This window comes from Theropithecus gelada, chromosome 11, assembly GCF_003255815.1.
Source record: "Theropithecus gelada isolate Dixy chromosome 11, Tgel_1.0, whole genome shotgun sequence".
Lineage (NCBI taxonomy): Eukaryota > Metazoa > Chordata > Mammalia > Primates > Cercopithecidae > Theropithecus > Theropithecus gelada.
Genome location: NC_037679.1, coordinates 9,226,097 through 9,243,018, shown reverse-complemented (window position 1 = coordinate 9,243,018; position 16,922 = coordinate 9,226,097).

The window sequence follows — 16,922 nt, the reverse complement described above, 5'->3', positions numbered from 1 at the left end:
GATCCATTTACTAGGGGACTGGACACGGAGCTGCCAAAAGGAAGGGAGGATCTTGGATTCAGGTCTTTGGTTGGGGAGCTGTTCAGCGGAACCAGGCAGTGCTGGAAGGTTGCCATGCCCCCGGGCAGCCACTGGGTGGCAGCCCTCTCCCAGATACTTAGAATCAACTCGTGGGGGCATTTGGGAGTGGGAAATCACCTGGGAGGGTCCCAGAGACCTGAGGAAGCATCAGGCAGAGTCTGATTCCTGAATTCCAAATATCCTCAGGGGGAGGGGAACACCATCTTGGAGCATCTGTAATTTCCCCACCTCCCCACGCTCGCAGGCTGACTGACACGTGGAGCCTCTTCAAATGGCTGCAAATTGCTTCAGTCACCTGGGATGTTACTGAGGGAGCAGCGGGGGTGGAGGGAAGGTGATGAGGTGAGGTGGAGGCAGGCGAGGACTGATTGAGGCCAAGGAGCAGCCTCAGGAGGAGTCTGGGGGAAGACAGAAGGTATGAATCAGGAGAATCAGCTTCCAGACCTGGCCCTGCCATTCATTAGCATAGGCAGGTCCCTTGACTTCTCTGGGCCTCGGTTTCCTCATCTGTAAGGCAGAGATAATATTCCTCATCCGTAAGGCAGAGATATTTCACAGGATTTTTCTGAGGATTACATGAGCTAATGCATGGAAAGTGCTTAGTACATTGGCATGTACCTAGTAAATCCCCCAATAAGTAAATAACTATCAATAGCAGTAGCATTTGGATCCAGTGGTAAAACCACCAGTGCAGCCAAACCAGGGCAGAATCTAAGGCACTGGTTCTTAACCCAGGCTGCACATTTGAATCACCTGGGGAGCTTTAAAAACTGCAATGCCAGCTGGGCGCGGTGGCTCACTCCTGTAATCCCAGCACTTTGGGAGGCTGAGGAGGGTGGATCACCTGAGGTCAGGAGTTTGAGACCAGCCTGGCCAACATGGTGAAACCCGTCTCTAGTAAAAATGCAAAAACTAGCTGGGCGTGGTGGCAAGCGCCTGTAATCCCAGCTACTCAGGAGGCTGAGGCAGGAGAATCGTTTGAACCCGAAAGACAGAAGTTACAGTGAGCCGAGATTGTGCTATTGCACTCTAGCCGGGGCACAAGAGCGAAACTCGATTTCAAAAAATAAAAATAATAAGATAAAACTACAATGCTGGCCAGGTGTGGTGGCTCACGCCTGCAATCCCAGCACTTTGGGAGACCGGAATCCCAGCACTTTGGGAGGCCGGGGCTGGTGAATCACTTAGGTCAGGAGACCAACCTGACCAACGTGGTGAAACCCCATCTCAACAGAAAATACAAAAATCAGCCAGGCGTGGTGGCACGCACCCGTAATCCCAGCTACTCAGGAGGCTGAGGCAGGAGAAGCGCTTGAACCCAGGAGACAGAGGTTGCAGTGATCAGAGATAGTGCCACTGCACTCCAGCCTGGACAACAGAGCGAGACTCGGTCACAAAAAAAAAAAAAAAAAAAAAAAAAAAACACAAACACTGCAATGCCATGGCTCCACTTTAGACCAATTAAATCAGAATCTCTGGGGCTGGGGCCCAGATCACCCAACTGTGTTTTGTTTTTTTTTTAAGACAGAGTTTCACCCTGTCTCCCAGGCTGGAGTGCAATGGCACGATCTCGGCTCACTGCACCCTCTGCCTTCCCGCAACCTCTGCCTTCCCGGTTCAAGAGGTTCTTCTGCCTCAGCCTCCCGAGTAGCTGGTATTACAGGCGCACGCCACCATGCCCGGCTAATTTTTTTGTATCTTTTGTAGAGTTGGGGTTTCACCATGTAGGCCAGGCTGGTCTCGAACTCCCAACCTCAGCTCATCCACCCACCTTGGCCTCCCAAAGTGCTGGGATCACAGGCGTGAGCCACTGTGCCTGGCCAATTGCCCAATTTTTTGAGGCCTTTAACATGTAGCCAATCTTGAGCAACCTTGCTCTTCAGAACCTATAGGTCTGAATTATGGTTTCATAGCGTCACAGGCCCCAGTCTTAGGAAGTTCTTTCTTACATACAACCTAAATCCCTCATGCTGTTGCTGCTTCTTCATTTGAGAAGTGATGGATCCTTGCACACGCATATCCCCTCATCCTTACCCTGTACATCGCAGCAAACCTTCACCGCGGCTTTTCCTGGATGAAGCCCCAAGATTGGCCCTGTGGACATGGTGAGGATTGGCAGAGTTCTTGCCCTCAAAGTAGCCCAGTGTGAAAAGAGAGACAAACATGTTGAGCAGTGACTCTAGTGCAAGGGCCGGGAGTGAAATAGAGGGCTGAGCCAGGGCTGCCAGCAGGGAGAGGCAGGGGGGCAGTCACTCTGACAGGGGTTTGTGGGACAGGGATGAGGAAAAGAGGAAGTTGATGTTGGCAGGGCCTCAGTAAGATAACACTTGAGGGATCCAAGGGCTGTGATTAGTGTCTCATTACTTCTTTCTGCTTCTCTGGCCCACCCACCCCTTGTCCAAGTCCTGACAGAGGATACTGGCTCCTTCAGCATCCTCCCAGCTTCTTCTCCATGCTTCATTTTCTCTGGCCCCTGCGGTCCTTAGACCTCAGTACCCTTTATCCCCACCAGGGACTGAGAGGGAAACAGGCCTGAAGATATTCCTCCCTCTGCTGGCTGGAGGCATCTAGCCAGGACCCACTTAGGACTTTGGCCTTGTGCTCACCTGGGTTCAAATCTCAGCTGTCACACTAGTGCTGTGTGGTCCTGGGCAAGTAACCTAGCCTGAGTCTCACTTTTCTCCAGAAACCATAAAACCCAGCTAATGCCCATGCTGTTGAAACAATGTGTGTCTTGAAAACAGTAGGGGGTGTTCCATCAATAGTGGCAAGCATTATGATCATCCCTGAAAGGCTGATGGGGGCAAATTCCCCATGGATGCTTCCCTTGCAGATGGCCCCATCTGCTCTAGGTGCAGAAGCGCCCTCCAGCCTCTCAGAGATGGGTGAAGAGGGAGGGTAAAGGGGGGACAAGGCCCTCTGGGATTTCCAGGCAGCTCTTCTCCGCTCCCCCGTGCATGAAATCACACGCGCCCCAATCTGTCTGCATGCACTTCATCTGCCAGCTCAGCAAATGCAGAGACAATTAAGGAGTTAATTAGCACGCATTGGGAAGGGGCTGGGGACCTAAGGCTGACGGGACCCAGCAACACAGCCTCCCCCACCCTCCACATTCAACGTTGCGGCCCCCCCTTCCACCCGTAACCCTCATCTTCTCCACTGCTTTCTCTTTTTACTGGTCCAAATGCTCCTCTTACCCCACTCCCACACTTATCTGCTATCCTCACCCTTTCTCCCCGCCCTATGCTATCCTGTCTCTTTTCTCTCATTCCTCTCTCTAATCTCCTCTCTCCTCCACTTAACTTTTCTCCCTTTTCCCACTCAAGTCTCTGTCTTCTCCATCCTTCTGGGACTCACCCTTCCCTCCTCCCCACTTCCTCCTTCTAATCTAGCCCCCTCTTCATTCTCCATCTCTTCTTCCTCTCCTATTCATCACCTTTCCCTCTCCAACTTGAATATGGGTCTCAACAAATGTGCCTTGTCCACTGGTTCATGAACATGGGGCTCTGTATCTGCTACAGGAGTCCATGGGTTCCAGGTTGCCTGTCAGGCAGGTGTCTGCCTCTGCAATCCTGAAGGAGTGACCTCTGGTCCTCACTGTCCCCCAGCACCTCTCATTCCTGGCTCTCTAGGTGTCTCAGGCTCTCTTTCTTGTGCCAGTGCATCTCTGGGGGGCTCTCTTCCCATACTGCTGCCTCTGTCTGGGTCTCAGCAGTTTGTCTGAACATCCAGGACCATGTTGAACCCTTCTTTTTTCTCCCCAGTTAGGGGGGTGGGGTACAGCAGATAGCCACCTTCCCTCTATGACACATTACAATTTGTGTGTCAACATATCATTTGGGGGAGTCAATACTTCAGAAGGGAGGGATCATTAAAGAGACAATAGGCTGGGCACAGTGGCTCATGCCTGTAATCCAAGCATTTTGGGAGGCTAAGGCAGGTGGATCACTTGAGGGCAGGAATTGGCCAACATGGCGAAACCCCATCTCTACTTAAAATACAAAAATTAACCAGGCATGGTAGTGGGCACCTGTAATCCCAGCTACTCAGGAGGCCAAGGCAGGGAGAACTGCTTGAACCCGGGAAGCGGGGTTTGCAGTGAGCCGAGATCGTGCCACTGCACTCCAGCCTGGGAGACAGAGCGAGACTGCATCTCAAAGAGAGAGAGAGAGAGAGAAAACACAGAGAGAGAGAGAGAGAGAGAGAATATACAGAGAGAGAGAGAGAGAGAGAGAGAGAATATACAGTGAGAGAGAGAGAGAGAGAATATACAGAGAGAGAGAGAGAATATACAGTGAGAAGAGAGGTGGAGACATCGGGGCCAAGGCAGAACTTCAAAGGGCAGATGGACACACAATATGCAGTGAGAGGGAGGATTGGAGACAGAGATTGAGAGGAGAGAGGAGAGAGAAGGTAGGGAGAAGGCGGAAAGATAGAGACTTCGAGATAGGGAAGAGACTGTTAAGGCCCTTCCCTGCTTTCAAATTCTGGGTCTTTGAGAATAAGCAAGAAAGGAGAGAAACAAAAGGTTCACATAGTGCCTGGGGTTATTTCCTCTCGCAGGAAACTTCCCTGGTTATCTCCCTATCCTAGCATTGACCCCCACTTTCCCCCTACACCACCACTTTCCCCCTACACCACCTGCCCTGGCTTCTCTGTTTGGGGAGCTCTGGCTGGCCTGGGAGCAGATCTGTCCTCTCTCCTCCTCTTGTACCCCCTCAAGTCGGGGTGCTCCCCCAGAGCAAGCAGCGGCTGTCTTGACTACCAGAGGAGGGGAGGGGGGAGGAATGTGGCTGAGACAGGCCCTGTGAGTGGAATGCGCCCAGGTCCAAACACAGCCCGCATTTGGTAGGTGCATTGTATTGAGGGCGCCCTCAGGTGGGACTAGCTCTCTAGCTCTGGGGTGCTGGGACCTGGCCTGAGTCTGGCAATTGTAGCCTCTCAATAGCGTTTAATGAGTTGTAAAATAAGGAGCACATCTGCGGAGGTTCTGGCTGAGTCTGGGCTTCCCAGGGCCTGGGGACACCTTCTTCCCCTGCATCAGTTGGCTCTTCAAAGCGCTTGTGTCTCTGAGTTGTCCCCCAGCTAAGTACAGTCTTCCTCTCTCCCCATCCCCCATAGGAAGACCCCTCTATAGCCTGCTATCCTTCCCCACGGACCCCACTCCCACCCTACCCAGGCCCCTCTGGAAGGCGCAATCTCAGCGCCCAGGGCGGCCGCTGAGCCGGAGGAGGCAGCGCCGGTGAATAATTCATGGGGCTGGGAGGCCCTTATCTCCCTGGCCGGCCCCACCCGGGGCCCCGGCACTGGGCCGTCGTCCCGCGGCTCCCCGCTTTATCTCGACGCCCAGCTTGTAATGCAGCCCGCCATATCACAGGCAGAAGGGGAGATTAATTTTCTGGTTTTGCATGGGCGGGGAGGGGGAGGGGGCGAGGGGAGGTGCTGGGGAGCAGAAGCTGGGATCTTTCCGATTTCAGACTCCAGCGGCTTAATCCTCTCCCAGGCCTGCAGGAAGGGGAGGAAGAGGGTGTTGCAAGCCAAATTTCATCATCAGCGGCAGCCCCAACAGAGGGAGGAGGCGGCGAGGGGCAAACAGACGGGAGAGGCAGCGGCGCTGGCGCAGAAAGGGGAGTTGTTTGGAAACAGGGTAATAGGCAGCCCTCTCAGCCTCGGCTCACAGGCGGCTCAACTTGTCGGGAGCTGGAACTCGAGGCCGTGTGGGGCGTGCACGTGGGCACATGTATGTGCACACACAGGAGCTCTGGGCACATAGGCATACCTCTTTGGGAACTGACACCAGGCTGGTGTCTGCTGCACCTCACACAGTGCCTGGCACAGAATAGACCAAAAAATAAAATAAAATAAAATAAAATAAAATAAAATAAATGTTGACTGACTGAGGGGCTAAATGTCTGGGAGAATGTTGATGAACTGAGCACACACAGCTCCACATGCTGCTGGAATCTGGCTCTGCCGTCTTCTTGCCATCTGCTCGGTGGACCCTGCATGTGCAGACTGCTGGCTTCCTTGGTTTTCTGTGCCCTCGTAGTCTACACAGGTCAGTGAGGGTGGCCTGGGAAACCTGCAGGTTCCTGCTGTTTCTGCTTAGATGACACAACTACCCAGAGCTAGTAGAATCCACCATCTGTTAGCTGAGCACCTATTACATGCCAGGCCTTGGGCCGGGCAGCCTAGTGTTTCCCAAGATCAATCAGAAGTGGGTCCTGCCTTCAAGGAGCTTATGGGTCAGCAGGGATGACCAGACATGTAGGTGACTGGCTCTGATGCAGTAAAGAATGTTATGCTTGCCGGGAAAGAGGTACTAATAAAGAGTTCAGAGGCAGGAGAGAGTTGGAGATGACCATGAAAGCATATTGGAAGAAGTAGTATTTGAGATGGGTTTTGAAGGATAATAGGAGTTTGCACTGGCCATAATGGCATGGGAGGGAGGCAAGGCATTTCAGGTGGAGGAATAGTATGAAAGAAATGATGATGATGGGGTACCAGGTGAAGCATAGGGAGGAATTTAATCTGTCTGGTGGGCTGGAGGTGGCAGGGAATAAATAGTGAGGGCCAAGGCTGGGAAGCAGGAAGAAGTTAGGACACAAGTGAAAGGAACTTGGATTTGCCCCGGGGTCACTGGAGAGTAATTAAAGGGTTTTGAGCAGGAGGTGGCATAATCAAGGTAATATTGGGATAAAATAAAGACAGCCAACATTTATTTAGCAAGTATGTGCAGGCATTGTAGTAAGTGCTTCAGAAGGAGTTATTAAATCCTCACAGCCACCTTCTTAGGCAGTATCATCCCATTTTATAGATAAGGAAATAGAGTCACAGATGCAAGCAACAGAATGGGGATCAATTGAAGACCCAGAAATCAGAGACAGGAAGCTTAGGATAAATTCTTTAACATCCCAGGTGCTTTTGGGTATGGAAAAAATATTTATTTTTTGTACTTTGATGTCCAATTTATTAATCTCTATTCAAGTAATATTCCCCAAATACTCCCATACTATTTATACAACCAGTAAATCAAAAACTCACAAATTTACCAGGTTATGTTTCCTCAAATATTTAAACACTGATTGCAAATGAAATCAAACATCAAACTCTTCATAAATTTATCTGTTTTTATTTTCTTTCTTCTTTTTTTTTCTTTTTCTTTTTCTTTTTTTTTTTTTTGAGACAGAGTCTTGCTCTGTGCCCCAGGCTGGAGTGCAGTGGTGCAATCTCGGCTCACTGCAAGTTCCACCTCACGGGTTCACGCCATTCTTCTGCCTCAGCCTCCTGAGTAGCTGGGACTACAGGCGCCCGCCACCGCGCCCAGCTAATTTTTTGTATTTTTAATAGAGACGGGGTTTCACTGTGGTCTCGATCTCCTGACCTTGTGATCCGCCCACCTCGGCCTCCCAAAGTGCTGGGATTACAGGCGTAAGCCACTGCACCCGGCCTCTTCTTTTTTTTTTCAGAGACAGGATCTTACTGTGTTGCCCTGTCTGGAGTGCAGTGGCACAATCATAGTTCACTGCAGCCTCAAGCTCCTGGGCTCAAGCCATCCTCCTCTTCCTCCTCAGCCTTCCAAGTAGCTAGCGTTACAGACTTGTGCCACTACTCTTGGCTAATTTTAGTGTGTTTTGTAGAGACCAGGTCTTGCTGTATTGCCCAAGTTGGTCTTGCTGTATTGCCCGATACAGGTCGGTCAGTACAGGTTAATCGAGCAATATAGGTCTTGCTATATTGCCCAAACTCCTGGCCTCAAGCAATCCTCCTGCGTCAGTTTTGCTTATAAGCTTTAAACACCTTTCAAAGCAGACAAAACATACAATTATTGCAAAAAAATCAACCCCACCCACTATGAATTTAAATTTATCTGTTTAATATTTCTTTTCTTTTCTTTCTTTCTTTTTTTTTTTTTTTTTTGAGATGAAGTCTCACCCTGTCACCCAGGCTGGAGTGCAGTGGCGTGATCTCGGCTCACTGCAACCTCCACCTCCTGGGTTCAAGCAATTCTCCTGCCTCAGCCTCCAGAGTACTTGGGATTATAGGTGCACACCTCCACGCCCAGCTAATTTTTGTATTTTAAGTAGAGACAGGGTTTCACCATATTGGCCAGGCTGGTCTTGAACTCCTGACCTCGTGATCGACCTGCCTCAGCCTCCCAAAGTGCTGGGATTACAGGCGTGAGCCACCGCGCCCGGCCCTCTCTGTTTAATATTTCTAATATTACGTTCTTTATTTTTATTCTTTTTTCTTTTCAGAGATAGGACTTTTTTGTGACTTAAACTAGGGAGTACAGGTTTACCTTCTCCAACAGGCTGAGGCTCCAGAAGGGGTTGATTGGAGATGGTTTGGGAACCGGGCACACAAATCCTGGCAGGGTGGGGCTTCCAAGGAGACTCTCAGGGAGTTCATTATGCAGCTCTTCACCTATTTCATCAGAAATTGTCCTCTTTATGCTCAGACCAATCATAGGTTTTAGTTTTGTGTGCATGTGACCCTAATCTTTTCTCCAAATAATTCTAGTTTTGAGTACCTTATCTTTACAGCACAGCCCACCACGTAACCACTGTTCTGAGTGGAGCCTGGTCTGGTTCACTTAAGTCGAAAGCCCTTGGTCAATTGGTTAACTGGAACTACATCCCTTCCTTCTCATCAACCGCTAAGACCTACAATATTGTCAGCTAGGGCGCTGAAGCAAGGGTCTAAGACGCGGTATTAAGAGCTCGAATTAGGGCAGTGGCAATGGAAATAAAAAGGAAATGACAGTTTTCAGACACTCCATGAAGGCAACATTGACTTCTTTTAAATGGGGGATAATAGCTTACCTCATAGAATCAAATGAAAACACATGTGAAGTCCTTTGTACCTTATAAGCGCCATTAAGTCCTAGTTGTTTCCACTTTTGTTATGTTACTATTACATAGATGGTCAAGGAGGAAACCATCAGGGCTTCATCCAAATTTAAGGGGTAAACAGAAAGGGGAGGCAGGTAACAGGCTGAAAGACAAAGGGACCTGAGAAAGATTGACCAAAGACATGTGAGAAAAACAGGAGGGGAGGAATGTCCCTTAAGCCAAGAGGGTGGGAGGCAAGGGAATAGTTACAGAGGCCCAGGAGGAAGGTGGTGAAGGCCTGAGCTAGGTGGGAACCATCTGGGTGTGTTAGGATGTCTCCTGGGACACACCTGGGCTGTTTGTTGGTCTTAGCAGTTGATGAAACAAAGGAATATCTGAGGGGGAATTGCAGATGGTGGCTGACTGGACGCATTGATGAGTGTGAGGGGAAGCTGGCAATTGTAAGTTCATGTACCTGGGGCCTGGCCAGGCACAGAAAAAGAAGGTTGGGGTGGCCCTAGGTTCCTACAATGCACAGAAAAAAAGGCACCCTATTGTGACTAGGCTTGACTCTCCTTTGCAAACAGAAACTACTGTCTCAACCATGTGGTCCTCAGCCTTCTAGTATAGCTAGCACCTTCTGCTTAACCTCCACCCTTTTCCTGGGAAGTAGAATAATAGAAGTTTATTTTTTTCTTTTTCTTTCTTTTTTCCTTTTTTTTCTTGTGAGATAGAATCTCACACTGACACACAGGCTGGAGTGCAGGGGCACAATCATGGTTCACTGCAGCCTCAACCTGCCAGACTCAGGTGATCCTTTCATCTCAGCCTCCTGAGTAGCTGGAACTACGAGCACATGCCACCACACCTGGTTAATTTTTGTATTTTTTGTAGAGACGGGCTTTCGCCCTGTTGTCTAGGCTGGTCTTGAACTCCTGAGCTCAAGTGATCTGCCTGCCTTGGCTTCGTAAAGTGTTGGGATTTTAGGCATGAGCCATCGTGCCCGACCTATTTTTTTTTCTAGTATAATATTTGTCTTAAAATTTTTAGCCAGGCACGGTGGCTCATGCCTATAATCCTAGCACTTTGGGAGGCCGAGGGAGGAGGATCACTTGAGGTCAGGAGTTTGAGACCAGCCTGACCAACATGGTGAAACCCTGTCTCTATTAAAAATACAAAAATTAGCTGGGTGTGGTAGTGCGTGCCTGTAAATTCCTGCTACTCAGGAGGCTGAGGCAGGAGAATCACTTGAACTTGGGAGGTAGAGGCTGCAGTGAGCCAAGATCGCACCACTGCACTCCAGCCTGGGCAACAGAGCGAGTCTCCATCTCAAAAACAAAACAAACAAACAAAAAAATTGGTATAAATTGCAAGGTTATCTATGTAAGTATTAACCTTTTTTCCTTCCTCCCTTTATTTATGTATGTATTTGAGACAGGGTCTCTCTATGTTACCCAGGCTGGACTTGAACTCCTGGGCTCAAGGGATCCTCTCACCTCAGCCTCCTGAGTAGCTGGGATTACAGGCATGTGTTTATGGAACTGGCAGGGTCTTTAGAAATGGTCTAATCCAGGCCGGGCGCAGTGGCTCATGCCTGTAATCCCATCACTTTGGGAGGCCAAGGTGGGCGGATCATGAGGTCAGGAGACTGAGACCATCCTGGCTAACATGGTGAAACCCCGTCTCTACTAAAAATACAAAAAATTAGCCGGGCGTGGTGGCGGGCACCTGTAGTCCCAGCTACTTGGGAGGCTGAGGCAGGAGAATGGTGTGAACCCGGGAGGTGGAGCTTGCAGTGAGCCGAGATCACACCAGTGCACTCCAGCCTGGGTGACAGAGCGAGACTACGTCTAAAAAAAAAAAAGAAAGAAAGAAATGGTCTAATCCATCTTTCACCTTTATCATTTAACAGACAAGGATACTGAGGCCAGAGAGCATCACAGGCATGATTAGTGACAAAACTGGGATTAAAATCCTGTTCTCTTGACTCCTTGTCTAATATCTTTTCCCCCGGTGACTCTACTGCAAGAGAACTTGGCCCCCGTATTACCCATTATCACCTGGCTGCCTGAAGAGATTTTTCTACATAATTAGTCCTTATTATGGCTTGCTAGGCCTAAAAGCCCTGGCACTGGGGTCTTATTAGGGGCTTGTGGTGATCATTGCAGGGATAAGCCTTCAGAAAAGATGAGCCCTGGCTGTGCATGGTGGCTCACGCCTGTAATCCCTGCACTTTGGGAGGCTGAGGCAGGCGAATCTCCTGAGGTCGGGAGTTGGAGACCAACCTAGCCAACGTGGTAAAACCCGTCTCTAGTAAAAATACAAAAAAATTAGCCAGGCATGGTGGTGGGTGCCTGTAATCCCAGCTAGTCAGGAGGCTCAGGTAGGAGAATTGCTAGAACCCTGGGGGCAGAGGTTGCGGAGAGCCAAGATTGCAACACTGCACTCCAGCCTGGGCAAGAAGAGCGAAACTCCATCTAAAAAAAAAAAAGGAAAAGAAAAGAAAAGATGACCACTTTCTGTGCTTATCAAAAACAGGGGTGGGCCAGGCCCAATGGCTCATGCCTGTAATCCCAGCACTTTGGGAGGCTGAGGCAGGCAGATCGCTTGAGGTCAGGAGTTTGAGACCAGCTTGGCCAACATGGTGAAACCCTGTCTCTACCAAAAATACAAAAATTAGCTGGGCGTGGTGGTGGGTCCCTGTAATCCCAGCTACTTGGGAGGCTGAGGCAGAAGAATCGCTTGAATCCAGGAGGCGAAGGTTGCAGTGAGCCAAGATCACACCACTGCACTCCAGCCCCAGCCTGGGCAACACAGCAAGACTCTGTCTCAAAAAACAAACAACAACAACAACAACAAAAACAGCAAGGGTGTTGGGGAATTTCAAGAAATAGTAGATCATCAGAAGTAGGGAGAGATTAGAGGTAGGAGATAGAGGCTGGGGCTAGAGTGGATGGGCTCCCTTGGGCTCAGGGAATCTCTGATCTAAACCCCATGTGAAGGACTGAGAGAGGGAAGATAAAGTGATGGTGGGGTGGGTGGTGTCTACAGCGTCGTGGTAGACCAAGGACATGGGGTTCAGTATAGAATAGGGTAGATGGCTTTATCCAAGTTGAAAGAACCACAGTCCAGCCCCAAAACTGGCAGCACCTCTTCATCCCCTCTGGGCCTCTGACCACTCTTTCCCCATCCCCCCTTGGACTACTGGAGATAATTGCTCTCCATTTGGCCATTACTTAGCTCATTAATTGTGTAAAGGAGAAGAGCAGCCTGGAGTGAGAGTGGTTGGCAGAGAAAGCAATGGGTAGCGAGGACTCTAGGGGAATGGATGTGGGCCTGGACCTAGAATGGGACTAGAACATTATGGGGGAAAGTGGGTCTCGTACATCTGGCTCGGGCCAACTGAATACCCTGCTCAGATCCAGTGTGAAGGAACCACTTTTCAATTCTAATAGGCCACCAATGCTTTCACTCTCAAATACCCTAGCATCCCTGATCTAATCACCACTCTCCAACTTCTCTACTGTCGTTATCACCACCATCGCCATTGTGGTAGGCAGCCTCTAAGACGGCTCCCAGTGACCCCTGCCTCCTGGCATTCATGCCCTTCATTGCATTGTATTCATGCAATCCTATCCCTTTGAGTGTGGGTTGTATTTAATGACTCACTTCTAGTGAATAGACTTCAGCAGAGGTGATGGGATGTCACTTCATGATTAGGCTACAAAAACACTGTGGCTTCCGTCTTGGTTACTCTCTCACTTGCACTGAGGAAAGTCAGCTGCCATGTTGTCAGCTACCCCATGGAGAAGCCCACATGGCAAGGAACTGAGGAAGACCCCAGGCCAACACTCATCAAGGTCCAAGAGCCTCAAATGAACTGAATCCTGCCAATAATCATGTGTGTGAACTTGGAAGAAGGCTGCTTCCAGTTGAGACAACAGATGAGGCTGTAGCCCCTGCTGACACCTTGGTAGCAGCTTTGTGAGAGCCCCTGAGCCAGAGGCACCCAGCCCTGAGCCATGCTCCAATTTCTAACCTATGTGAACTATGAGGCGATAAATATATGTTGTTTTGAGCTCCTAAGTTTTGGGGGTAATTTGTTATGCAGCAATAGGTAACTAATACAGCCACCATCACCACGGCTATCTTCAAATTCACACCATCAGTATCACCATCACCACTCCCAACACTACCATGCTCTCAAACTCACCAACAAAACTGCCATCACAGCCATCACCACCACTACTTCATACTCAAATATGGATTCTATCATGAGCATCATGACCACAATCATCATCACTAGCTGCAAACTTCATCCTAGTATCTAATATGTGCCAGTTATGTAAGCCCCAAGGTTATGAAGAGGCAAAAGACATAGTCTGTGCCCTCAGAGAATCAGCTGGGGACTCTAGTTAAGAGATTAAAACGCATTCATGAAAAGTGGCTCATGCCTATGATCCCAGCACTTTGGGAGGCCAAGGCAGGCAGATCACTTAAAGTCAGGAGTTTGAGACCAGCCTGGACAACGTGGTGAAAACCGTGTCTACTAAAAGTACAAAAAAATTAGCCAGGCATGGTGGCAGGTGCCTGTAATCCCAGCTACTTGGAAGGCTGAGACAGGAAAATCACTTGAAACCGGGAGGTGGAGGCTGCAGTGAGCCGAGATCATGCCACTGCACTCCAGCCTGGGCAACAGAGTGAGACTCTGTCTCAAAAAAAAAAAAAAGTGAATGGTAAGTCAAGAAAGCCTATGCTTACTGCCACTGTGTGTCAGAGTGGGAGGGAAGGCTTCATGGAGGAGGGGACCTCAAATCCAGGGAATCAAAGAGATCTGGATAGGCAGACGAGGAAGGGGAAGACATGAGTCAGCCTGATGGTTCATGTGAAAAATGAAGTGAGGAGATCTAGCCAAAGGGAAGGCCAAGCAGGAGAGCAGTGAGAGATGAGGTTGGAACCAGAAAAGAAGCATATGAAGGTATAATGCATTGTAAGTTTGTGCATGACTCTATACTTTCCAGAGCATTCTCTGCGCCATCCTCTTTAACAGATGAGAAAACTGTGGTTTAGAGCAATTTAAAGATCTGTCCAGTTTCTAGCTCAGGCATGGGGAGACAGGCCTGGGGCTGAGGCCTCCAACCCTCTGCTCCAATAGGAGGCAATGTGGAGTGATGGGATCCATCCAACCTGTGTCTCAGTTCCTTCCAGCTGGTAACAACGGGCAATTATTCAATGGCCACATCAACTATACCTACTTCTCAGGCTGTAGTATGGGCCAGATATATGAAAACACTTCCTATATCTGCATGGCGCTTGGCACATGGCAGCCTGGTAATAAATATTAATCCATCCCCTAGCCTCCCTCCTCTGTCTCCTCTCCCTGATGGAGATGTCCACTCACTGGAGGCTGGGTGGAAGTTGTCTCATTCTGCATCCAGGCAGGCCTGCCATCCTGCACCACTCCGGGGGGCACCATTCACAGGGGGACATGAGGGTAGGAGGAGTTAGGAGGGAGATACTATTGACCAACTACCTCTCAAACCTCCCCTTCCAGAATGTCGTTCCGCATTGGTCTGAGGAGAGTTGACAGCTACTCCCCTCAGTTCAGGATTGTTTGTCCAAGAAATTGCCTTATCTCCTTTCCTAGACAGACTGTGCCCTCACCCCACTTTGGGAGGGCAGGGCCCAGAACTGGGATCTTAAGACAAGAAGGAACCCTGTGGAGCCATGTCCAGGCCCAGCCTTCAGCCAGGGAACACACCAGGAATCCCATTGTCTTGTAACAGGACAACGCTTTCGGCACAATTGTTTACAACTTTCCTATCTCCGGTTTTGTTGATACTCACTATCACCTTAGGACGCAGGCCTTATATTTGAGTCACCCACATTTTATAGATGAATACACCAGAGCTCGGAGAGGTTAAATGATGTTGCCCAAGACCAGTGAAGCAGCGAGTGGCTGAGCATCCGCTAGGGTCTAGGGATGCTGAATGCCTTTGTTCTGTCCCTCACCCGCACTGACCCAAGGCTTAGAGAGGCTCAGTGACTTGCACGAAATCCCTGCACTTGGAAGCAGTAGGGGGGTTAGAACCCAGGCCTCCTCTCCAGCCCCCAGAGCAGTGTTCCTTCTGCTCCATCACCCTGCACTGGCTAGAAAAACTGCTGCGGGGAAACGTGTGTGGCAGTCGAGAGGGAGAAAGGAGGGGAGGGGAGGAGGAGGGAGCTTGGGTCCTGCTGGTGACAGCGGAGGATGGGGTCGATATAGAAATGGGAGGGTTGGGACACCAGGGTCCCCAGGTGGCAGGGCCTGGGACCAGCCCTCCTCACTCTGTCAGGCTTGGGGCTGCAGGCTGCCAGTGCTCTTCCATCAAGACCCCCGGAGAGTATGAAATCAAATATTCCTCCTCCCCTGCTCAGGCAGGCTTATTGCCATTGACAGCAAATGTATTGCTCTAATCTTTTCTCATTTTGCCAGGATGGGCTCCATTCTGACCTCCCTCCCAGCCTTGAAGGCTTCACAGAGGCAGGAGGGAGGCACGGGGGAGCAGGAGGAATGAGATAGGAGGGAGGAGCAGGGCTCGGGCTGTAAATGGGGCAGCCGCACCAGGTTTCATATGGCCTGTCTCTAGAAGGCTGGAAGATACTTTGAATTTGGAGGAAGTCAGTTCCTCTGTGTTCCCTGACTGAGGGTTTCCCAGGGAAAGCAGATGGGAAAAGCTTGGTAGGCAGTAAGGAAGCAGGCCCTGGGGCCCCGGAGAAACAGACGAGGCTGGGTGTGTGTGGGCGTGTGGGGGTGGATGCTGGAGCCAAAATTCCAAGCTTGGGGGACTGTCCTATTGAGAAGGGGGTAGGTTGTGTGTGTGCACCCTTTCCAGAGTGGCTGGCCTGCCTGCCTGTCCCGCTGTCCTCTGCCACCCAGGAAGCCTTGCCAACATGAATGGCCCTGCTCTTTTGCCTGCCTCTCCTTATGGCCTTCTCTGCTGAGAAGCACTCACTTGGCAAACCTCAGACAGGCATTGTAGGAGAATCAGAGGTGTGGGAGGGTGGGAGAAAGAGTCCTGGGAGGCACTCAGCCTGAGGGACAGGGATCGTGCCCAGAGCCCAGGCAAGGGGTGGAGGGGCAGATAGGGCAGAAGGGTTGTGGGAAAGAATTAGCAGCTCAGAGTCAGCTGGGGTCCATGAGAAGGGAAGAGCAGATGAGTGGGGCTTGGCTGGGAAGGGGAAGGGTGGCACCTCTAGAGAAGAGTGAGGCAGGCAGAATCCAGTGCTCTGGCCTGAGAAGCTGGGAGGCCAGAGGCCCTGGATCCTACTTCATTTGTTCTGCTAAAATCAGCCCTGAGCGTGTGTATACGTGTGTGTGTGTCTGTCTGTCTGTCTGTCTCTCCCAGGGGACGGTAGAGTCCCTGTGCCCCATCATGGTGGGCATCCCTCTGTCTGAGTGTATCTTCGGGTTGGGCCAGAAAGTTTTCTGGATCCTAACGGTTTATGAGTGGAGAAGGCCTCAGCCTCTGGCAGTGGGTAGGTGTGAGCTGCCTTTTCCCTTTGAGGCTCTCTGGCCCCTCCCAGGGAGAAAGTCCTGGCTGGAGCAGCAGAGCTGGGTGGAGCTCTGCCCAGGGTTCAGCAGGGGAGGGAAGGGAATGGAAGGAGGGTTCTGTGTCCCAGTCCTCCCTTCTGGCAGTAAGCTGCTGCCTTCTACTGCTGGGCAACGCAGGCCCTGCATGTCAGCAAAGATCTCAGAATTATTACCTTTCTAGACAGACCTTCCTGCCTGGCATGATCTTCCTTCTCTCCTCTGATTGTCCCCAGCTCCACCTTCAGAACAGCTTCCCTGACTCCATAGGTCTCCATCCATTCCCTGCACTTGCGAAGTTCATGGGAAGCTACTTACTTGGGATGGTCATCCTGCCCTGTTAGGAACCTTTCCTCCTCACAGTCCCTTCTTGCCTGAGGACAGCTGAAGTGGAATTTGAGAAATTCTCTGTTTCTATGCCTCCAAGGTTCAACCAG